Here is a 24,652-nt window from a genome sequence, read left to right on the forward strand (position 1 = left end):
GAACAGAACTACCAGCTGCACCCAAAGGGATGATTTGTCATTCTGGTACATCAGTGTGAAGGAAATAGCAAGAATGAAGGTCCAAGACTTCCCTAGAGGAAGAATTGGTGGGGGGGAGGGCAGCAGGGAAATAAGGGTTAAGTGACTTGCCCAGGGTCACACAACTAGCAAGTGTCAAGTGTCTGAGGTCAGATTTGAACTCAGGTCCTCCTGAATCTAGGGCCAGTGCTTTATCCACTGTGCCACCTAGCTGCCCTTAGAGGAAGAATTTTACAGAGGAGTAGAATCCACCACAGCAGCTTCAGGTCAGGCACTAGTATTTCCAAAAAGAAAGCCAGTCTTCTCCGCCGTACAGCGCTCCCATTTTCTTTCTCTCTCCCATTCCTCTTAATTTGATAAAATGGCATCCAGCAAATATTAGAACATGTTGACATTGATTTCCTGTCTTACGTGACCACAACACCAACCCTAGCCCCATCTAAACACACACCCTCATGTTTGGATGGAAAAACAATCTGATGTGATGAAATCTGGTTAGAAACTTTCCTTCATTGCAAGGAGGTGATGGGTGGGGAAAGATGCACCTGGGTCTCTAAGTCAGGACACTTCGTTTATCCAGAAATTTTCCTCTCTAACTGCACGTTTCCTCTAGCAAACTCCCAGTGGGATCCGATGATAATACACCCGATGTATTTTAAATTAAGTGCAGTGACACATGGATGCTTAAGCAGTGTGTACTTTGCCTAGCAACATATTTTGCCAAGCTGTCATAACCAGCTACAGTCATCCCCAAGTCCGGCAAAAACTACAAAATCCCCAGTGTACCCAAATCAGCAAGATTCAACCAGATAGAATTGTTCATTTTCCAAGCATTTATCCCCAAAGCAAAAGCAAAATAAAAGAGAGAGCCATTTTCTTTTCTCTCTCATTTCAAATGCTTCACATTCTAGGGGTTAATGACAAAGTATTCATTCTTTGGGTTCCTTTGGAGAAAAAAAATACCATATAGATAAATGAATCTTATTTTCCTTCTTCAAACTGTAAAGCTACAGTGTCATTGAGTAAGCAAAATATGAGCCTTATGTCAACACTCCCCCCTTCTGAGGAAAAAGCAAAAATATCACATTGGCATGTCTGATCACATTTTGGAAAAGAACAAGGCACTGAAGTGAAACTAGAAAGATAGCTTTCTTCCCTTCGGTTTACCCTTGAGCTTTGTACTTATCAAAAGAACGGAAACTTACCCAACATGATTTTTTTATTATTATTATTCTAAAATATCAAAAAGGCTCCATAAATGTTGGATTACCCTATTAGTAAACTGCTGGAAGGAAAAATTACAAAGAGGGAATTGATAGTTTGACTTGTTCACTCTGGGTGTTAGCAGGGAAAATATCTTCAAAATTGCTCTGTTAAAATAATTCTGCCTGGGCCCCCTGCCCCCTGCGACTCACCAACCTCAGGATCTGTCATTTAAAGAAAGGAGGAGATGGCTTAGTAATTTATCACACCTTGGTCTGGTCCTCCTCCCCAAAGTAGAGGAAAAATCATGGTCCTCCAAAGGCATAAATCTTGTCAGAGAAGGGCAAACACTTCTCTTCCCAAGAAAACAGCTGAGAAAATGGCAGGAGTGTTTTCAAGGACACTGACCTTCCTCCTCTCTGCCTCACTGCTTCTCGGAATCTTTCCATCCATTGGTCTTAGCACTAACCACTAACCCTCACCATGTCGTTCACAATCTTCGTTTCTCTCTACTCAGCGTGAAGGATCTCTATAGCCTGCACTGCCTACTCATGTACTTGCTTCCAAGTCAGCTTTGGATCATCCAGGGCAGGCAAAGAATCTGAGCTGAAGCAGAAAGGCATTCTTAGGGAGGGGTAGGAGGCCACATGTGTCAGTCAAGTCAAATGACCACCACCACTTCCCTTCAGACCCCAATGGAGATAGCTCAGGCCCCTGACCCTCAGCAATGGGCTTGGGTAAGACCAAGACCCTCAGAAGTAGTATTACCTCCCAGACGACCAGTCCTGCTTCTAACCCAGACACCACTGCCATCATCTGAGGAAACATCCCTTCTGCAGATGTGACTTAGAAACTACTCCTGTAGGTAGAGCATCTCCCAGCTCATCGGTAGTCACCAGTACTGCGAAAGTTCTTCCCTTCAAAGTCCTTGGCACCGTGAAATAGTTTAGCATCAGAAACTGATATGGTTTTATTCTTGGAAATGGCTTTAATGAACCATCTGATTTACAGCTCTACCCTGAGGCCAACAGGACATTCCCATCTGAATTGCAGCTGATCCTTCCTCTCTGTGTGGTCTCCCCATATTAGAATGTTCTCTCAGAGCAGAAAGTCTCAGCTCTTCCATTTGGATCCTTAAGCACAAGGATATACAAATAATAAATGCTTAATTCTTTTTACATTCATTCATTCATCAACTGAGAACTGAAAGAGTGAATGGAGGCAAAATGGTACAACCTTCCCATTTTACAGGTAAAGAAATTGACAATCCAAACCCAAATAGAGTGACTTTCTCCAGGTAAGCATGACAGTCAGGGTTGGATTGGAACCAATGTCCCCTGACTCTGGGGCTGGTGTTCTCTTCACTTGAGCTGCTTCATTTATATGTCAGGTGCCTTTCCAATTAGATGGTATATTCCTTGTCTTCAGGAAGCTTCCACTCCATTGTTGTAAGCCAGGAAAAATAAAACTGTGTATGAAAATAGTAGGTACTCAATAAATGCACAAGCCACACCTTCTTATCTGTGAATATTATTTACCTCTGTCCTCAAAGTAAATAATAACTTGCACATAGGAGAGCATAGCCTGGCTACAAGTTACAAATATTAAGTGGATGAATGAATGATCACCATCATCCTAATGCATAAGAAGTGACATAATACAGTGGCTAGAGCAATGGGCTTGGAGTTCAGAAGATTTGGATTCAAATTTCATCTCTGACAGCCATGTGACCTTGAGCAAGTCACAGTCTCTCGGAACCTCAGAAACCTGTTTAAGATTTATCTACTAAGTTTTAAATGATCCATAATCTATGTCAGCAGTGGAAACAAACATTAAGGAAAATCTGAGATCTTTAGTGTATTATGCTATAATAATCACTCACACATATGTATGTGTGTGTATATGTATATATGTACATATACACAGAGTCTGGATGTGTGACTATGTGTATGTGTGTATATGTTTGTGTACATATGTGTACATTTCACATTAAGGTACTACCCAAATTCATCCTAACAAGCTTAAGTTAGGTAGTAATAGAAACATTATTATGCCCATCTTATAGGCGAGGAAATAGATGCAGAGGAAAAATCAGTTGTCCCCAATCACACAGCTAGAGACTTCCTACATCAAGCTTTGTACCCAAACCTCCTGATTCCCAGTCCAGAGCTCTATACGTGGACAAGAGAAGTTTGGTTGGTTTTATATGTTGTGGGTGTCTTTGCACTCAGGAAAATACACATATACACACATACACAATCCAGCACTTTCTAACACATCTCAATTATTTTCTTTTCTTGTTATCTTAGATTTGCAAAATCAAAATAGTGAAAGAGGGGGCGGCTAAGTGGCGCAGTGGATAAAGCACCAGCCCTGGATTCAGGAGGACCCGAGTTCAAATCCGGCCTCAGACACTTGACACTTACTAGCTGTGTGACCTTGGGCAAGTCACTTAACCCCCATTGCCCTGCAAAAAAAATAGTGAAAGAAGTAAGTTGGCTTTTTACTTAGATATTTTGTTAAATGTTTAATATGTTCCAGGTACTATAGGTAGATAAATATATAGAATGATGAGAAAAACAGAGAGAGGGAGGGAGGAGAAGGAAGAGAGGGAGGGGGCAGGGCAGAGAGAGACAGAGCGACAGAGACAGAGACAGAGAGACAGAGAGAGAAAGAAAGAGAGAGAGGATCAACTATCCCTCAGCAAGTACATAACTATTTTACTTTCTTCCATTAAAAAGTAGGAGCTCAGCCTGGCATTGTTTCACTCCATTCCCTTATCTGTCCTTATTCAGCATTATTTCTTCTCCTTGCTTATCCTAACTTTAAAAGTTTGCATAGAATTATGAAAATGTCGAGCTGCTTCTGGAGAGATGCCTTTCATGTTTATCTGATTAGGCAATGTTCTTCCCCCCTGAAACAAAAGGTTCTGTTGTAAATGAAGATTTAATTGTTACTCAAGGATAAGAATCATATTATTCATGAGTTACATAACTCATAAAAATGTCCCCTGTGCTCCCAATAAGACACAGCAAGCTCAGCATCTCCCTTCTGGGAGCAAGGAATCTAATAGCCTGGAGAAGATGGTGCTGGTAAATGGTGAGAAGTGGCTAGTGAGAGAGAGAAGTTCCCCTCCCCCAAACTGATGTTATCCCCCCCCCCACTCCACCCCCACCAAATCCCAACCAAAAAACTATCTTTGCACAGACTGCAAAACCAGTGGTGCTGGGAGTTGCGGATGCAGCTGACAGTGTCTGACACTTTTGCTGATGAGAAAAAAAAAATCAGTTATTTTCTCCAGTGAGAAACATCCCAGAAAACTTTTGACTTGGCACTGAGTAGTGAAAGGCAGAGTTCAACATGGATAAGAAAACACCAAATTAAATCCACACCTCTCCTTCCAAGCTAGTATGGTTTGGGGCCAGACGGAGAGACAAGAGCCTGGACTACGAGTGGAGGATGTTGGGTAGAGAGGGTTTGAAAAGGCACATGGCACCCCGAGGTGTCCCTTTTTTATTATTGGCCCTAGGTCTTCTGACCCACCCCAAGCTTCCAAGAAAAGAGGCACCCTCCACTTCTATATGTAGGGGAACAGAAGCCTAATGTCAAAGTACCCTTTCCATTTTTCCCACTGTGAATCAGGAGGTTGAGGGAAGTAACAGATTCATGAACATAAAATCAACTCTGCAGCTATAAACCCTTCCTTGAGCTTTCCACATTGGTCCTGCTTTAATCTTCATGTCATTGACAGACTGATCTCCCAGTTACATATCATGCAGTTGGAGGGGGCATTCCAGGGATGTGCTGGTAAAATGTTTAACACCTGGCTCTCAAAAAAAAAAAAAAAAAACAACCTTGTACAAACCACTTTAAAATTTAATTTAATCTGCAGAATTACCGTTTTCTCCATCAATTTCTCATCTAGAAAATCAACATAACAATAAATCAAGTCCTAACTGGTAGCCTTTGCCAATTTCTGGGGTTAAATGTTCATATTGAAAATTTAACAATCAGCTCTTGTGATCCACTTGGAGCTGGCTTCAGCACATCCCTGAGTCAGTGCTGTCCTCGAGAGCATGATTTATTATATCGTAAGTTATCAGAAGAGGAAATGATTCCCTCAATAAATCTAAGCTGCCATCTTGATGGTCTGCCTGCTGTTCTCTGTAAATTTCCTGTTATTCTCCTTACTGGTCCCTTGCTAGCCGGCTTGCTGTTCCCTGCACGGTACATCTCCTTCCTTCGTGCTTCTGTGTAGGCACTGCTCCATGCCTGAAATGCTCTCTCTCCTTTCCATGGCCTCTTGGAACCCCTAGCTCCCTTCAAGGTCTGGCTCAAATAATAGCTCAGACAAGAGGTCTTGAATGATTCCCCCAATCGTTGGTGTTCTTCCCACCCACAATTACCTCGTACTTCTTTTCCTTGCACTTTGTACTTACTTGGACTCGTGCAGTTTCTCCTCAGCAGAATATAAGGGCAGGGACGCCCTCATTTTTTTGGTCTTGGTCTTCGAGCATCCAGCACATAGTTCAGCAGATAGGAGGTCCTACATGGGAGCCTGTTGAATTGTATTGACTTCATAGAGGCTTAACGCTCAACACCATGAAGAATCGCCGTGCCCCTATCGCTGGCACTGGAAAGGGCACAGGAGTTATCCAGACACGTGGCCGGCAGGTCTGATTTGGGGGGACGCAGTCATAGCCAGCAGTTCTTTGGGAAATCCGAGGCCAGACAAGCCAGATGCCAGCACCATGTAGATTATGGGGGCTGCTTTGCTCTCGTCTCTCTGTTCCCCCCGCCCCACCCCCAGCCCTTTGTGAAGATGTTGGCCAGAATTCTTCAAGGCTCAACCACATGCTGGTGTTTCCATAGCATTCAGGTCTGATTGTTGCAGCCGCCTTAAGGACGGTTGAGTGTTTGACAGATGGCCGAGAATTTGCAAGCCCGGCGCGTTGTGCAGAAAAGCATGGAAATGAAGAGTCAATCAAAAGAGAACCGACATGCTGAGAAAGAGACCTCCTGATTGGTATTCAGGCTACAGGAACGGGCAGCTTTCCTCGCGAATTACACTCGCCGTATCAGCGCCATTGGCGCCACGGGCAGAAAATAACCAAGTGACCTGTGGCCAGCTCGCTCCGTGCCTGATCCGGAAACTCACGTGGGAGGAGATGAGGGGCCTCGATTTCCTTCAGAGCCCCTCGGTTCTTCTGTTGGCCCTGGGGACCTAATGATTCTCACGGTGCTGGCAAAGGGAACTTAATGAATATGGAGTGGCAAATCTCCCAGAGCAGGGTTTACAAACTAATCAGCATGGAGTAGGGACCAACAACCAGCTCTTCCTTATTTAAGGATTTGCATGACTGCTAAATACACAATCCTAGAAATGTTTGCTAGCTCGACCATGGAGGGAAGAACAAAACACAACTACGTTTGCCTTGAGTTCCATTTGCTCTGTGCTTGTGGCCAAAGGAGAGGTGGAATATTTGGGAAACTAGAGACTTCACCTCTAGGGTCATCTCTCATCAATTCTGTATGGATCTTGTCTGTACCTGGGCAGGGAGATGGAACAGAGAGCAAAAAGGCCAATTTGTCTGGATCACTAAGTGCAGAAGGGGAAGTCACGCCCAATGAGACTAGAGAAATCAGTTGGAGACAAGTGATACAGGGTTGTAAAAGCCTTTTAGTCCTAGAAGCAATGGGGAGCCACTAAAGTTGATACAGGAATCACATATGTGCTGAAGAAAAATGACTGTCAGAAGTGCATAGGATACACTGGGATGGGGAGAGATTTGATGGAGGAAGCTCCAAGGTTGGGGGTGGTGCTATGAAGGGGGGAGGTGCTGCTGAAATAATCTAGGCAAAAGATGCCACTGCTCTAAGTTTGGAGCTGTGAGTGCAGGGAAGAGCTTGGATAGAAGAGATGTGGAAGGTACAAACAACTAGATTTGACAGCTGAGTCACTGATGTGGGTTGAGAGAGAGGGAAGGTACAGAAGTTATGAACCTGGGAGATTAGAAAGCTAGTATGCCTTTGACAAAAAGTGGAAGCTTGGACAAACTAACTCCTTCCTTCCTCAAATTTGTTGTTGTGATGCATTTGTTTCATTCGCGTCTGATTCTTTGTGACCCAGTTGGGTTTGTTTGGTTGTTTTGGCAAAGATCCTGGAGTGGTTTGCCATTTCCTTCTCCAGCTCATTTTACAAATGAGGAAACTGAGGCAAATAGGGTTAAATGGCTTGTCCAGAGTTACACAGCTAATAAATGTCTGAGGCCAGATTTGAACTCAAGGAAGATAAGTCTTCCTTACTCCAGGCCCAGTGCTCTATCCATTGTGCCACCCAGCTGCCTTTCCTCAAATTATTGGGTAGGTATTTTGTTAGTACTCTATATATTTATATGATAGCATGTTGTCTCCCTTGTTAGAAAGCAAGCTCCTTGAGAGTAGGAACTATTTCTTAGCACAGTGCCTGAAATATAGTAGGTGCTTAATAAATGTTTATCTCCTTCCCTCCTTTATTGTTATAGGCTATGTAACTAATGGCCTCTGTGCAATATGCAAGCGTACAATATTAATTCCTTGTAAATAATAGACATTCAATAAATTCTCGAATGAGATTCAATCAAATATATGTGCGTGTCCCAATAATAAAAATAATGATGACATTTATACAAAGTCTGAAAAACAATTAACATACATCACTTTACCTTCACACCAAGGCTATAAGGATAAACTATTGATATAATTTCCCCATTTCACAAATGACAAAATAAAAACTCAAGAAAGAGAAGGACTTACCCAAGGTTAGACATTCTAGTAAGCCTGAGAAGTGGGATTCAAGCCCTTGTTTTTCTTAGGTCCAACGTCCAGCATCTTTTCCATGTTATTATACTGCCTGGCCATTCATCTAAGCTAATTATCATGTGACTCTCCTAGGCATGAGCTAATACGGGCTGCGTTGTGTGTACCCAAAGCATAATCATCCAGTGCAATTTGTAGGACTATGTTTTTTAACCTTGGGAGAGCATAAAATAGGGATGAATGATAGGGGAAAAAAGACTACATTTCCCAGGATGCCTGAGCTCAGAGCTCAAGCACTCATTTAAAGAGAATAAATACTCCATTTCCCATGTGTCTGCCTGCAAGGTATTGATAAGGAGATTTCTAGGAAGATGGTAGAAAGAATGGAAGCCTTTGGTAAGATTTGTGACCACCACGAGTAACACCCTTCACTTCTGAGAAGAGCAGCTGCAATAGCAGGCTTTTTGTTAGTAGATTCCACACAATGATTTCCCAAGCATAGCAGAGCAAGAAGGAGAAACATTCTGTTCCTTTAAAAAGCTGAGGAGCAGGGAAACCACCGAAGTATTGGGAAGCATTTGAGGAAAGCCATGCTAATTGATACACTGAAGCTATGGTGAATGAGAAATTGGCTAGATACAAACTGAAGTCAAGCCAAACCAGGACCCATTGTTCTGATGAGACTTAAGCTTCACCTTCCCTTTCAAAGAAAAGAATGGGTGAGTGGATAAATGGATGAATAGTTGGATGGATGGATGGATGGATGGATGGATGGATGGATGGATGGATGGATAGATGGATGGATGGATGGATGGATGGATGGATGGATGGATGGATGGATGGATGGATGGATGGATGGATGGATGGATGGATGGATGGATAGTTGGATGGATAGATGGATGGATGGATGGATGGATGGATAGTTGTGTGAAATTTAAAATTGGATATTAGATCATAAATCTCCCCTACTTAACTTTTCCCTTAATTTATCTCCCAGACTAGTAAATGGAAGAAGCTTCTGGTTTTCTAGATAGAGCCTTTATTGTATATAAGGTGTTGTTGATTAGAAGGATAGGAAAGTAGAAATACAGTAGAAATCGTCTTAAATCTAGGCTTAGTCTATATTTCTTATAAAAACTCACCAAACCAAAAAAGGCCACCTTTGGAGTGAGGGAGACCGTCTGTGCTGCGCCGCCAGGAGTCCCGCCAAGCAGGCAAAAAGGCCTACTCCGCTTCTCTCCACCCCGGAAGTCCAAAAACCCGGCAGGCAGTCTGACATGCGCAGCAGGCGGACTGTACCCGGCAGGCAGTCTGACATGCGCAGCAGGCGGACTGTTCATCTCCTCCCCAAAAGGGTGGTCCTTGAAAAACTGGCGTCTTTCAGTTATCCTAACCGACTGTTAAAAACTTTCATATTTTACCACAGTTGGATGGATAGATGGATGGATGGATGGATGGATGGATGGATGGATGGATGGATGGATGGATGGATGGATGGATGGATGGATGATGGATGGATGGATGGATGGATCGATAGATGGTCTAAAATGGGCTATGACATCAAAGATTTAAATATTTATGGAGTCCCATTTTCATACATTGAATACCACTTTTTAAAGCTACTTGTTTCACTTCTGTGGATTTCTAGCTAAAACAACCATAATTTAACATAATATTATATCTGCTTAGAACATTTTCCCATATATATAATCTCACCTAGCTAAGAATTCAACTCTTTGGAAAAGTAAATGAAGATTCTCACACAGGTCATGAGCTTAAAAACCTTATAACAATCCATTGTATTTTTTTCATGAGATGTTAACTTAGGGCCCTATTAGAAACAAGAAAAGAAATCATCTAAACTATGGTTACCTCTGCAAAGTGAGAAAGCTGGACTCGTCCCCTCCATTTCTCCTACCCTATGATTCCATGCCCTAGAGAAAATATCTTTAAGACATAACAATTTGGATCCCCTGCTTATAAATGACTACAATTTGGGGAGCTGCCAATAAAATATGCCCCAACCCCCCCCAAAATATTCCTCGATGTGATTGGGAAATCACGCATAATGGAAATGTTCATCTGTCAAGCAGGCCTACCATTTTAATGAAACCCTTTTCCTGATGGACCCAGACAGGTGAAGGATAGCACTCAGCAATAGTCACTATCAAAATGTTTTTTACTCAGGCTCAAACAGCATTAGTATTTCAATTTTTATGTACTTGAGCTCCAGGAGTGTTTCTCTAGTCCTTTACAAATATATATTACTATTGTTATGCTCCTCTGACTTCCTTATCTTAGGAAATGAATTATCTTTATGAAAAACCCTATTTTATTATGAAATCCCTTTTATGTGCTTCGCTGGCAACAGAACCAAGGTCTTCTGTTTCCCAGGCTGATAGTCTTTTCATCCTTGATTACACCATCCCTTTCCTTTCCTAATGCCAGAACTTCCACATGCATAGGTTAGAATTCAGAGTCCTAACTATCAGATTTCTCCACATGGGTTTGCAAAAGATTTGTATACCTTTTATGGTTGGTGTGCTCTAGGAATTTGGATGAGGCTCAGGGTTTGAAATTTGTTTCCATAAATTCAGAATAGATAGATGTTGCAAATGTTTTAACATGCAACGGTTAACTTGGAATTGGGTGGATTTATGGTTGCTTTCATTCCCTTTATCCCTACAAATTGTTACAGAAGACAGTTGGGACAGTCAGCCAGAAGAAATCCCCAGAATCTTTTCCAGGGGAATACATCTTTCAAGTGCTGGAGGTCTTCTGCCCAGAGATCATTTCAAACAAACACACATATTGTTTGAATTTATATGGAACAAAAGCTTAGAACTGGATTAGCCATTAACTGATTCAGTTCCAAACATCCCCGCCACCCCCACTTTGGATCGAATGAGTCTAACAAGATAGCTTCAGCTTTGATTAAGATGGGACTGCAAGATGCTGGTTATCCAGGCTCCTCATGATGCTGCTATAAACAGAAATTCTATAAACTTTATTCAATTTTTAGCTAATAAATGACCTCAATGTCAATAGCAGTGAGTTGTCACTGATCATATTGAGACTATGTCTACAGAGCTTGATTCCAAGTATAGATGGACTACAATCCATTTTATTGACCAGACTGCTGATCCAATTTTATTTACCAATATATGTCCCTACCATTGCTGAGCATAAAAGAAAATGTTTTCAAGTAATATTTTGATTTATTTTCCCCTTTTCAAAAGGAAAAACAAATCAGTCAGGTCTTTGTATTATTATAATCATTGTTTGACCAGACCTAGGAATTTATCATTGTAAAAGGCTCCCACTCAGGACGTTCTCTTACCAATCCAGATGGGTACCTTCTCTGCAGTCCTGAGGAGTTGCCCATGACACAGAGAGGTGAAGTCACTTGCCTATAGTCACACAGTCAGACTTGAACTCACATCTTCCTGACTCTAAAACCAGCTTTCTACCCATTACACCTTGGCAACTCTCTTGTTATTAAAATTATGATTTTTTTTTTTTGGTGAGGCAATTGGGGTTAAGTGACTTGCCCAGGGTCACACAGCCAGTAAATGTTAAGTGTCTGAGGCCGGATTTGAACTCAGGTCCTCCTGACTCCAGAGCTGGTGCTCTATCCACTGTGCCACCTAGCTGCCCCAAAATTATTATTATTTTTAATGTTAATGTAATAATGATAACTGTCATAGTGTAACATTTTCGATTTTTCAAAGCTCTTTGTGGACCTTATCTCATTGGACCCTCAAAGAAACACAGAGGTACCAGGCTAAGTAAATATCTAAGACAGAATAGGAACTCAGGTCTTCCTGCTTCTGCCTGCAGTATCACCTAGCTGTCTATCAATGTTTGTGGGATACTCTTAGGAGCATATGAGACTAATGGAGACCTCACATGTTTTTACACTCTAGCTTCTTTGACTGAAAACAAGCATGACTCTAATTGGATTGTAAAAACAACAACATCAGTCATTCACTAATAATCTTTTGCATTGGGATGCAGAGTCCAGGACAGAAAAACACATGGGAAAATAGAGTTGGGGGAGAGGAAGGGGAGGGAAGAATAGGAGAACCCGGAGCAGAAGGCAAATGGGAATATAATCTACAAGGTGGTGAAGGAGTTAGAAATCTCCAAGCCTTCTCCAAGTTCTGACAGAATGAGATTTTATAGTGAGGGAAGCCAGACCCTAACTACAAACTCCGGAAATGAATGAACTTTAGAGAAAGGGCGGCCTCGCTCCGAGACAGGGTCTGCCTTCTCTGTGTGTGTTACCCAGGACTGTCTATTTCACGCATCTTGTTTCTGAAAACCAAAATACCATTTTATGAGTTATTCAAATTTATAGAAACCCCGTTTCCTTCAATCTTGAGGTTCATACATATCGCTGCTTCCTAGTGTGTCTTCTTGAAAGAAATATGGCTTCAAAAAAATTGAGGAAATTCTTTGTTTTGCTTTTTGTCGCTCTCTACTTTCTTGGAATCATGGATTCAAAGGGGTCACTTAATCCGGACCCAAACCATAAGGTACCTAAGGAGAGAATAAGCAGCCTTTGCCTGAAAGACTCCAGTCAGGGAGGGAGGAGGAAGAGGGAAGAAACACTCATTAAGCATCCACTGTATACCAGGCACTGTGCTAAGCACTTTACAAATCTCTCATTTGATCTGAGGGGAAACTGACTACTTCTATAACCTACTTTGGGATCATAAATTTAAAGATGAAAAGGAGCTTAAAGGTCATCTAGAGTCTAGATCTGAGACCACCTACTTCATTTAACACATAAGGATATTGAAACTAAACCAGAGAGGTCCCATGATTTTTCCAAGGTCACACAGCAACAATATTGGGATTTGAACCCAGATCCTTTGCCACTAGTCCAGCTTTCTTCCCACTGCTTTCCTTTTGGAGAGCCCCTTCAGACCTAAACTTGCCTGTGTGACCTCCCTGCATTGTGCCCAATTCTGTGCTGTGGGGTCAAGCAATACAAGACGGATCCCTCTTATTGCAGTAGCTTTTCATATTCTTAAAGACGCCTATCAAGTCTTGTCTTCCCACCTCCCCATGCGCAAAATCACTTCCTTGCCCAAACTGAGTGGCCCCTGGTCCCGGAGACCCCCTTTCATTTCTGAGATTGTTATCTGTGGTGTTCAGGTTAAATTTGGCAGGATGAATATTCTCTCTGCCTGTAGCTATAGCGATACCAGGCATGCACAATTAGAATTCAAAATCAGAATATTAAAAAAAAAAGTTACCTTTCTGAGCGTGACTGAGGTTAGTCTTACAGAGGAATGAATCACCCAAGTAGTACTTATCAGAACCTGCTTTTCCTCTTTAGCACTTAGTACAGTACTGTGGACCATAGAAGGTACTTGTTGAGTACTCTTCCAGGGGCCATGAGGAATAAAAAAAAAAAAAAAAGATGGGTAGAATGCTACTGCCATCATCTTGAGTTTATAATATAGTTGAGAAAAGATAACACCAATAAGACAATTAGCAAATACTTTAATGCTAAGCACTCTGATACTTACCCTCAGGATAATAGGAAGGCAGATGATCACAAGCTGCTGAATCAAGTTAGACTTTGAAGAGAAAGTAGGAAATACCCTGGGTTTTCTCAGGTGAGCAGGGTTGCCAAGATTAAGAGAAAGAGTTAACAAATAGCCCAAACAGATTAGCCTAGGTGATTTAGCAAGTAAAAGAGCCTCAGGGGGGATTAGGTGATGTATGCGGTATCTTCCTCTAGCTAGTGACCAAAAACAGAGTTACAGGATTTGTGAGAGCTGTTGAACCCCTACAAGTTGGCGTAAAATTATTCTCATTTCATTAAAGGGGGAATATAATCTAATATATTCATAAGGAAACAATACTTTGTTCCTTCAGCAAAGGTCGGATTTTCTCCCATGTCTACAGATTAAGAATTGGGAGAGAGAGAGTCTGTCTTTATATTTTAGTCCAAGAAGTGGTCAGTTCCCCTGGGGGGGATCGGGGAAAGGGGAAGGAATCAGAAACACAAAATTTGAATGAAAACCCTTTTCCAGGTTTGTTTTGCACATATAATATGATTTGAAATCAGAAGTCTTTCCGAAGTCAAGATACAGTACATCTATTGTTTCACCATCTCTCCCAGCCTTGTCACCTGTCACAAAAATAAATTAGATTAGGCTGATGGGATTCCATTCTTCACAAAGCATGTTAATTTCTACCTCTAGCCTCCTGATCTTCGAGGACTCAAAAATTGATTTCCAATTCATTGTAAAGAGTCAAACAAAACTGCCAAATAGAAAGAAAAAACTCACAGTAATTACTTTGTTCATATGTCTATGCTTTCCAAATGACAAATGACAAAAAGTCATTTGGTCATAAAAATGACCTTTATAGGTATGGGCCAAAAAAAAAGATTCAAATATTTAATTTAGTTCTGAATGCCATAGTCACAGTAAGTGTTAGGAGCTGACTGGCCACCATCTCAAACAAGACACCCAACATTGTCAGTATGTTATTGATGCCCCAAATCACAAGATGAATCACAAGATTTATGATGACTGATATTTTGTTCAGTGAGACAGGAAGGTGAGTCTTTATAAAATATATGTGTGTGTGGTGAGGGGTACAAGCTTGTTATCCCATTGCTGTAAGACACTCCTGGTGTGGAAATTCTCTTCACCAATTCAGATGAACAGTTCATCTGTAATTTAAAATATTTGAAAGATTTAGTGTCACATAAAATATGTGTCACATTTAAACCCAGGTCTTCCTGCCTCCAAAACTCGCTCTCTATCAATCAGGTCATCAACAAGCCTTGACTAAATACTTACTATGTGCCAAGGATACATTGGAAATACGAAGGAAAAATCTTAAATGCTACCTGTCTTCAAAGAGCTTACAATTTATTGGGAGAAACAACATGAACATATAAGTATATATGCAAAGGTTTCACAAAGTAAATACTAGATAATTTCAGTGGGAAAATATGTATGCCATACCACACCACCTCTCCTGTAGAATTATAATTATTACATTAATGAATCTTGATTGAACCTCTGGGTCCCTTGGAAAAACAAAGCTATTTGCACCCAACACGTAGACTATCAAATTACAGGCGTAAAATTCCTGTGGGAGGAAAAAGCCAACAGATATGAAAGGGGAAGAGGAGGGGAGAAAAGCTCTGTTCCTTTGAGTTTACAAAGACCTTAAACTTTCAAATGACTCTAGTTACAGATAGCCCAGACGCTCAGGAAATATTTGTTGAATTGTTGAATTGAATCAAACAGCCTGCCTAACAAGGCTTGTAGATTGCCATCACATATTTCTCAAAAAGATCATTTATCTAATAGTAATATTTCCACTGTTTTTTTCCATAGACTGAGGAAATAAATTTAAAAATTGTTTTAAGTTAATTGAAATGCTTCTCCAAGAGCCCCAGAGTTCAAAGAAAGTACAACCAAACTCCGATTCACAGCATTTCTCTCTAGGGAAAGAAAAGAGCTAGCAAAGTCTGTTTTCATCCATGGCTCGCTCCAAATAGCAGCTCTATAAAAATGATTTTCACATGGATTGAGAATAATTTGGAGAGGACAGAAAGTAGACATGGGTTGGTTTTTTTTTTCCTTTAAATTGGCATTCCATTTCTGGTCTATATTTTCTATAATGTTCATCTGTGTTGATTGGGGACAGTCTCTACTCTGTCTCATCACTGCCATGACTCAATACAAAATAAACCAAAGTCTTTTGGGATATCTGACAGGTAATATTTTAAAATATCTACATGGACTGCAAAAATTAGACGGTTGAAGCACTTCCTCTGAATGATAATGTACAGCTACTTTTCTCCTAGTCCACATTCATTTCTCTATATAGAAACTACTTAAATCACAGTATAATTAGGGAATGTTAGTAGAAAGAAGGAAAAAGTGTTTTATCAATCCCTGTAAGCATAATTTGCATTAGCATCTGTTACAGAAAGAGTTTTAAATATTAATTTTAGAGCTTTGAAAATGGTGGGTCACTGGAATCAGGGTTTGGATACTATGAGGCCATGGGAAGAGAATCCATGGTCTTTGGGGGCTGGACCTTCAAGCCCACTGATGACAAGGACAAGGATGATGATTGACAATGATGGTGATGATTATCAATAGCAAACATTTACATAATGCTTCCCTTGTGCCAGGCACTGTGCTAAGCACTTAATAAATATTATCTCATTTGATCCTCAAAAAAGTGGAAGGTGCTGTTATTACCCTCATTTTACAGTTATGGAAACTGAGGCAAACAGAGGTGAAGTGACTTGCCCAGCTAGTAAGTTTCTGAGGCTGAATTTGAATTCAGGTCTTCCTGACTCCAGGCCCAGCACTCTATCCACTGTACCACCTAGTTACCCCTTAAGAATTAAATGGCATATTGACAGTGCTAAAGATATCTTTTTAAGAGTTAGATTCAAACACTACTAGAGTTTAAATATGGTTGTAGTTACTTGTTCATAGAATACAGATTTATGGCTAGAAGAAACCTCGGGAGTCATTGAGTCAACTGTCCTTCATTTGACAAATGAGTAAACTGAGTCAGTGTGGAGCTAAGCGATTTACCCACAACTTTAGAGCTGGGAAGCATCTGAGGCAGGTTCTGAGCTCAGGGACCCTCATACAAGTCATCTAGTCCAACCCCCTCAAACACTCAATCAGGCATTCACTGAGTGCTGTCCTACGCACTGGGACTCAGGAGCAAAGAGTGAGGAAAAGGAAGCCAAGAGAGATTAGGTGATTTGCTCAAGGTCAGTCAGAACTGGAACCCAGGTTGTTTGACTCAAAAGCCACAAAACCACACGTCTAAGAAGACATTTGAGCTAGATGGAGCCTTCAGGGCCCCTGAGCACGCCCCAGCCCTTTTTTGTGTGTGTGTTTAGTATGGTGGTACAACTCTTCATTAAGACAAGTAGGCATAAACATTCATTAATATGAACATAAATGATGTATTTGTACAGGATATGCAATCAGAGCAAGATTTAATGAACGAAAGACACCAGGTACAATTAAGTACTTGTCTCACTAATAGGGAATCGCCATAAATCATTGCTTGGTCTCACTCAGGTTTTATCCCCAGGACTGAGTGAGACTAGGAGGCATCAGGATGGCCCATTTCCCTGAGGGAGCCAGCCATGCTGAGATCTGGGCCCAGCTCTGCCTCTCAGAACCGGTGCCAGAGCCCCAGCCCCTAAGCCAATGAGTGAACAGAAGGCAAAGGCTGCCTTCCTCTTTAAGAATGACCATAGAGGGGCAGCTAGGTGGCGCAGTGGATAGAGCACCGGCCCTGGAGTCAGGAGGACCTGAGTTCAAATCCGGTCTCAGACACTTAACACTTACTAGCTGTGTGACCCTGGGCAAGTCACTTAACCCCAATTGCCTCACTAAAAAAAAAAAAAAAAAAAGACCATAGGAGCTTTCCTTTTCAACCCAGCCCTTGGCCCTAGACTCCACCAGGTGAGGGGGCAGAGAGATATATTTGAGATCGACAACGCTCTTGGAGATAGCAAGAGAAGAAGCAAGAGCCCAGGTAGGGAGAGGAGTGGGCTGGATAGACTGGGGAGCTGTCAATCCATGGCACCTCCAGTCATGTCTACACTGAGGAAACCCAGATGGGCAGACGCCATCCCTCTTCATAGCTTACATACAATAGTCATACATCGGTCATAATACAACCATAGATTTAGAGATGATAGAGACTATAAAGGACATCAAGTAGAAACATCTCATTTCCTAGGACGAAGAAACTGAGGGCTACGGAGAAGTGATTTGTCCAAAGACAGGGCTTGAACCCAGGTCCTCCAGCTCCCAAACTAGGGCTCTTTATGCCACACCAAATACCTCTATGGAAAAGAAATATCATCTAAAGATTAGATGATTTAACAGTCCTAGAGTTGTTGACTGATCCTAGTTGGCAAAATATGACTGAAAGGTCACAAGTAAGTTGGTGACTTTGAGGTAAAAAGTGAGGGAATAGTCAAAAACTGTTAAGGAAAACTGGGAAAATGTGCACCTTCAGCACTTCAATATTGAGTATCCATCCCTGAACCATCAAGAAGCATTTATTAGGCACCTACTATGTGTCAGACTATAAGCACCTAGGGGCACGATAGTGCATAGAATGGACTAAATAAATAAATAAATTGTATGTCCACCCGCTTAAATGAATTCACTTAAATGAAGGTAGGATTGACCTTCCATGTAAAATACTGACTATATTGGTTCCCTGGAATATTCAAATCTATTTCAATGTGACTGAATATCAGGACATGGGGCCTCATTTTGCCCAAATCTCTGCCTTTTTCACCCCTGGAGGAGTGAATTTGAACAGCCTTCTCCTAAGCCTCATTTAGCCAGTCTGGGAAATGTCTTTGTGTGGCTATGCTTTGATTCCTTCCATGAATTTACCACACTATACTTGTGCATCCCTCTGTGGAAGAAAAGTCTTTCTGAGAGTCTGGGTACCATCTTTTCCCCCTGGCTCACTAACCCTAAAGAGTTCCAGGGATTTTTCATTTTGATTCTAAACTATTAGTAAGTTTCCCCTTTTGGAGATTTTGTGATATGCAAACCCAACATTCAATGAGGTTTACTGATTAAGGAATGGCAATTCATGGACCCTGTATTGGGTCCCTGGAGAGAGACTGCATTTTCTCTCCTAACTCTTTCCCAACAAAATCTGCCCATCTGAGTTGAGGAGACTGATTTTCTAATCTAAGAAAAGGTCCCAACACTTCAGACTTCCAGCTGATCCTTGCTCCACTTACAGCCCAGAACAGAGGCACACGACAGTGCCCTCCTGTGGAGGTTGGGTTAAAAGTGCCTATTTACTTATGTATTTTTTTATTCATTCATTCCTCCATTTGTTTATCCATTCATTCATGCATTCATTCATTCGGTTGGTTGGTTGGCTTTGTTTGGTTTTCTAGGGTTTTTTTTGTTTTCTTTTGTTTTTGTTTCTTTTGTTTTGCTTTCATGCTGGAGAAAATGAACAGAGAACTCAGCAGAAGAGTCTGGACAGGCAGGAGTAGGAGAGGTTGATATGTCTTCCCATGAGGCCTATATGTTTCTACTAATTTATTGCTTAAAAGCTCAGCTCAATCATGACCAACAAAATCAAGAAAGTCCACATGTGGCCTTCTATCACTTAGTTATGAGAATCAAAATTACTTCTGGAAGAGAAAAGTTTTCACACACTTCACCGGAGCCTGATCCCATCCAATACCGTGCCCATAAGGTAGGGGTCAGATCATCCCTTCTGTACTTCTTAACTCTCCTTTCCTATGAAACATAATGTTTATTCATCTCCACTTACTCAAGTGACTCAAAAAGGGCAAAAGGTACAACCAAATCTATGGGGGCTGGGGGAATCCAGCAATAAGCATTTCATATGGTAAGTACTGGAGATAGTTATTGTTCAAACATATCTGACTCTTTGTGACTCCATTTGGAGTTTTTTTGGTAAAGATGCTATTGTGGTTTGCTATTTCCTTCTCTAGCTCTTTTACAGATGAGGAGACTGAGGCAAACGAGGTTAAGTGACTTGCCAAGGTTCACACAGCCAGTTAAGTGTCTGAGGTCAGATTTGAACTCAGGAAGATGAATCTTCCTGACTCCAGGCCCGGTGCTCTATCCACTAGATACACTAAGTCAAAAGTCAAAAGGGGCTTATATTGTTCAGCCAAGGCAGTGTTATATTTACCTAATGAAAACTTTATGTTATTAAATAAATGTGTGTATTTATATATACATACATGTTTTATATATACATATATATGTGTCTGTATGTATACATATTTGGGTATATAGTGAAGGTAAACATTTCTATAACACCTACTATGTGACAAGCACATGGTAAGCATTTTCCAAATATGATCTCACGTGATCCTCACAACAGCTCTGTGATATAAGTGCTGTCACTATCTCCATTTTACAGTTGAGGAAACTGAGGCAGGCAGTGATTAAATTACTTGCTTAGGGTCTAATGTCAGTCTTTCTGAGTCCTGCAGTCTATCCACTGTACCACCGAGCTGTCTACATACATATATGTGTATATATACATACATATATGCATATGTATCTAATCTACCCATATACATGGGTATAGATATGTGTGTATGTGTATGCATGTAAATATATATTACTGTATAATTAACGTGTGCCTATACATGTTTATAAGCATATATGCATACCTATATACATATAAGTTTTTATATATGTATATATACACCCATACGTGTATATATACATGTACTGTATAACTAAAGTGTGCTTATACATGTTTATAAGCATATATGTGTGTACACTGCATACCTATAGACACATCCATACATGTGTATATATGTGTGTATATATATGTTATCTATTGTGTATATAAAATATAAATATATATATGTATAAACACACACATATTGGGGCAGCTAGGTGGCACAGTGGATAAAGCACTGGCCCTGGATTCAGGAGTTCCTGAGTTCAAATCCAGCCTCAGACACTTGACACTTACTAGCTGTGTGACCCTGGGCAAGTCACTTAACCCCATTGCCCCATTAAAAAAAAATAAATAAATAAAAATAAACACACACATAGTGTATATGTTCCCAGCCATTCTTCAAGGCCCAACTCAAAGGTCACCTCCTCTAGGAAGTCTTCCCTGATAATAACAGACAGGTGGAGGTGGTCTTTCCTTCCTCTGAATTCCTACAGTGTCACCATTGGTTTATCCACAAGACATGGAAGCCATATTGAGAACATCCTTTGCCCCCCTTTTTATTTCTTTTTAGCACATGTCTGGCAGGTCTCCTGGAATATAAATCCTTGAGGAAAGACAAGGACTGTGTCTTCAGTACTTTTCTTTTGTATCTCAATGCAATGCAGAGACTAGTGCTCCTTCTGATTTAAAAGGTTCATGTTTTTCAAGACTTTTCCTTTGGCATAACTGATGATTTCAATGTAAATTATGTTAGATGTCAAATGAAATTTTTTATGAAAAAAGCTAAAATGACATCAGAAAATTTTTAAAATTTGGAAGACAATATTTCCCTTTTGGTTACTGTTTTGAAGTGTGGTAGGTTTTTTTCTTTTAATTTTTTCTTCCAATCCTTATAATTTCTCCACCCATAGTTCTCAAAGAGTAGAGAAGAAGGTCACTTAAAGAGGAAGAGGGGGGCAGCTAGGTGGTGCAGTGGATAAAGCACCAGCCCTGGATTCAGGAGGACCTGAGTTCAAATCCAGCCTCAAGACACTTAACACTTACTAGCTATGTGACCCTGGGCAAGTCACTTAACCCTCATTGCCCCACCAAAAAAAACTCAAAAGAGGGGAAAAAGTAAGAGATTTAAACAGTATATACAGTGTTTTACTCATATATTCTCATCTCTTCTTCGTGGCCAAGCTTGAACATTACAGTTTCTAGAAAATGAATTTGTCCTTGTTATTCTTTCCATATACATTGTTTATGTTGTATGTGTTTTTTCACCTGGTTTTGCTTACTTCACTTTGCATCAGTTCATATGTTCCCCATATTTCTCATTTCTTACACCTTTGTACTATTCCATTACATTAATGAATCCCAACCTTCTTAGCCATTCCCCAATTGATGGGCATCTACTTGGTTCCAGGTCTTTTTGCTGTCACAAAATGTGCTACTTGATATAGTATTATGTGTGGGAACTTTGTTTTTTACTTTCTTGGGGTACAGACTGAGCAGTGTGGGTTAAAATTTCTGGGTTAAAGGAGTAGACTAGGTGTGTGACCCTGAGTAAGTTTTTAAGCTTTCTCAACTTCAGTTTCTTCATCTGTAAAATGGGGGAAAATAATAGCACCTCCCTCCCAGGAGTATAATGAGAATCAAATGAGATAGCACATGTGAAACACCATACAAATGCTAGCTCTTATCATCGCAGACACATCCAAGTATCAGTGTTTGACTTTGCATTTACGACTAAAATTTTATCCTAAGAAGCAAAGTATTATAACTTTATATTACTTTGCATTGTAAGTTTATATTGCTTGAAGATCTGAAGCCAGTATTTTTTTTAATTTGGAAACATTCCAACATCCAAACATTTAAACTTTATAATTCCCTCCTCCAGACTTACAGGAAGTTCTCCCCCCCCCCAGCTTCTCAAATCAGCCAGACTAGTGAGTGATGAAAGCCCTAGCCCTTTGTTGCAGTACTTGTTAGGTCATATAAGGGAAGTTTGAAGAAATGGGGCCGAAGGCATGGGCAGCAAGCACAGCTGACTGACGGTGCCACACCAGGGCAGCCAGCCAAGCTCTCCGGAGCATATTAGAGAAGGGAATGGCACAGGGCAAATTCAGTGACAGTTTTCAAAGGAGGGGAGGTCTTCTCACTTACGTGGGACTAATTGATCTCTAGGCATGGAGATAGATAACTGGAGTTTGGACAGTACAGTTCCCAATGTAGAGTTATGTCAACAGGCAATCCCAATGTCACTTATGGAATGTGAATGTTTCTAGAAGGTCCCGGAATATGACAGGAAAAGAGGTTTGTCTAGGGCAGATGTGGCCTGCCTTGAGTGAAAATAAAGGGATCCAGAGAGACCTATGAAAACAAAAAAAAAAATGAAAATTAAAAGATAGAAGTCTGACCACTTGATATAACAAATGAGACAGCCTTGTGTAGTGATGAGAAAGCTGATCGCAAAGGCAACAATCTGTAGGTTCAAACCCCGGGTGAGTCACTCAATCTCTGAAGACCCCAGCCAACTCTCTAAGCTTATGCATTGGAGAGAGAATGAATATCAACACTGGTGCAAGGGGCACCTCACCCTATACCATTGAAATCAAGCACTCAGTCTTTTCCCAAAAAAAATTTATACACGCACATATGCACATGCATATGTGTCTGCATATATACATGTGCACTTGCCTATGTGTATATCATATACGTAATGTACACGCCTATATCCATATCTATATATACACATGACTACATGTGTACATATAGAATTTCATCTTGTATATATTGTATAGATACACCGAAGTATTAGTGGAGTTTTAAGCTTAAAGATGCTTTGACTTTGTAGAAATTTTATATCCTTTTACACACATGTTTTGGGGAGGGAGAAGAGAGAGAATCAGAATTGTATAGTTTTAATTTTCATGCTAATCATTTAAAATATAGTAATTTAGAATTAGTGTTATTGAGGATTTGGGTGATACGAATTGTTTCCTTTTCTATCCAAAGGGAAAGGGACTATTGAGTAAATTAACAACATAGACAAGATTACAGAGAGATTGTTTTAAATCAAGTTAGTTCTCCTAGTCCACTGGTTTTTATTCAAATGGACATTGTTGATGGCAAATTAATTTTCTAATTCATTAAAGCAGACCGAGGAGAACCTCTGTTTGGTAACCTTTTGCTAGTAATTAGTTCCAGCTAGTTTGTGTCCTTGAAAGTAATAAAACTGTATTTTAATATAGTAGAGTAAAGCCTTATATAGGGAATATATATATATGTTCTGTAAATATATATATATACACACAGAATACTACATGTATGTGTGACATGTGTATAGACACACAAATTAGACTTTTCTCTCACTCAGACGGGCCTTCCATTCTAATGGCTCTAATTAATATGACCAGCTGGCATCTGTATGGTTCATATGTTTAATATCATAAAATGCCAAATCTTTCCTGACTTCAAAAATCATTTCTCTCTTGGGGCAATAATAGCTCACATTTATGTAGCATCCACTCCAAAGTTTGCGCACCATGTTTACAAAATATATATATATATATATATATATATATATATATATATATATATAGCTACTCTTTCTGTGATAGCAAATAATTGGAAATTGAGGGGATGCCCATCAACTGGGGAATGGCTAAACAATTTGAATGTCATGAATACTATTGAATGTCATAGAATACTATTGAGCTGTAAGAAACGATAAGCAGATGGATTTCAGAAAAAACCTGGAAAGACTTACATGAATTGATGCTGAGTAAAATGAGCAGAACCAAGAGAACACTGTATACAATATCAACAACATTGTGTGATGATCAGCTGTGACAGACTTAACTCTTCTCAGCAATAGAATGATCCAAGACAATGCCAAAAGATTTATGGTGGAAAATGCTCTCCACAATCAGAAAAAGAACTCTGGAGACTGAATGCAGATTGAAGCATACTATTTTCATTTGTGTTGTTGCTTTTTTGTTATTGTTCTCATTTATTCTTTTTTTTTTTTTTTGGTGAGGCAATTGGGGTTAAGTGACTTGCCCAGAGTCACACAGCTAGTAAGTGTCAACTGTCTGAGGTTGGATTTGAACTCAGGGCCTCCTGAATCCAATGCCTGTGCTCTATCCACTGTCCCGCCTAGCTGCCCCTCGTTTATTCTTTCTTGTATTTTGTTTCCTTTTGTTCTGACTCTTCTCTCACAACATGATTAATGTGGAAATATGTTTAACATGATTATAATGTATAACCCATATCAGATTGCTTGTTGTCTTAGGAGGGAGAGAAAGGAGGGTGGGAGAAAAATCTGGAACTCAAATATCTTAACATGTAATTGAAAAAATAATTAAAATAAATAAATTTTTAAAAAATT

The 24,652-nt window shown here is 40.3% G+C and overlaps 1 protein-coding gene and 1 long non-coding RNA gene across 3 annotated transcripts in view; one reads left to right on the forward strand and one right to left on the reverse strand.

Moving 5' to 3' along the window:
- CABCOCO1 (ciliary associated calcium binding coiled-coil 1) overlaps positions 1–24,652 on the forward strand; it is a 157,272-nt gene that overhangs the window by 80,791 nt on the left and 51,829 nt on the right. The window lies entirely within an intron of this gene.
- LOC122739842 overlaps positions 1–24,652 on the reverse strand; it is a 64,839-nt gene that overhangs the window by 4,233 nt on the left and 35,954 nt on the right. The window contains exon 3 of the long non-coding RNA XR_006354683.1: positions 22,426–22,632. This is a non-coding gene — a long non-coding RNA (uncharacterized LOC122739842). The remainder of the gene's footprint in view (positions 1–22,425; positions 22,633–24,652) is intronic.

The sequence above is a fragment of the Dromiciops gliroides genome, chromosome 2 (genome assembly GCF_019393635.1).
Source record: "Dromiciops gliroides isolate mDroGli1 chromosome 2, mDroGli1.pri, whole genome shotgun sequence".
Classification (NCBI taxonomy): domain Eukaryota; kingdom Metazoa; phylum Chordata; class Mammalia; order Microbiotheria; family Microbiotheriidae; genus Dromiciops; species Dromiciops gliroides.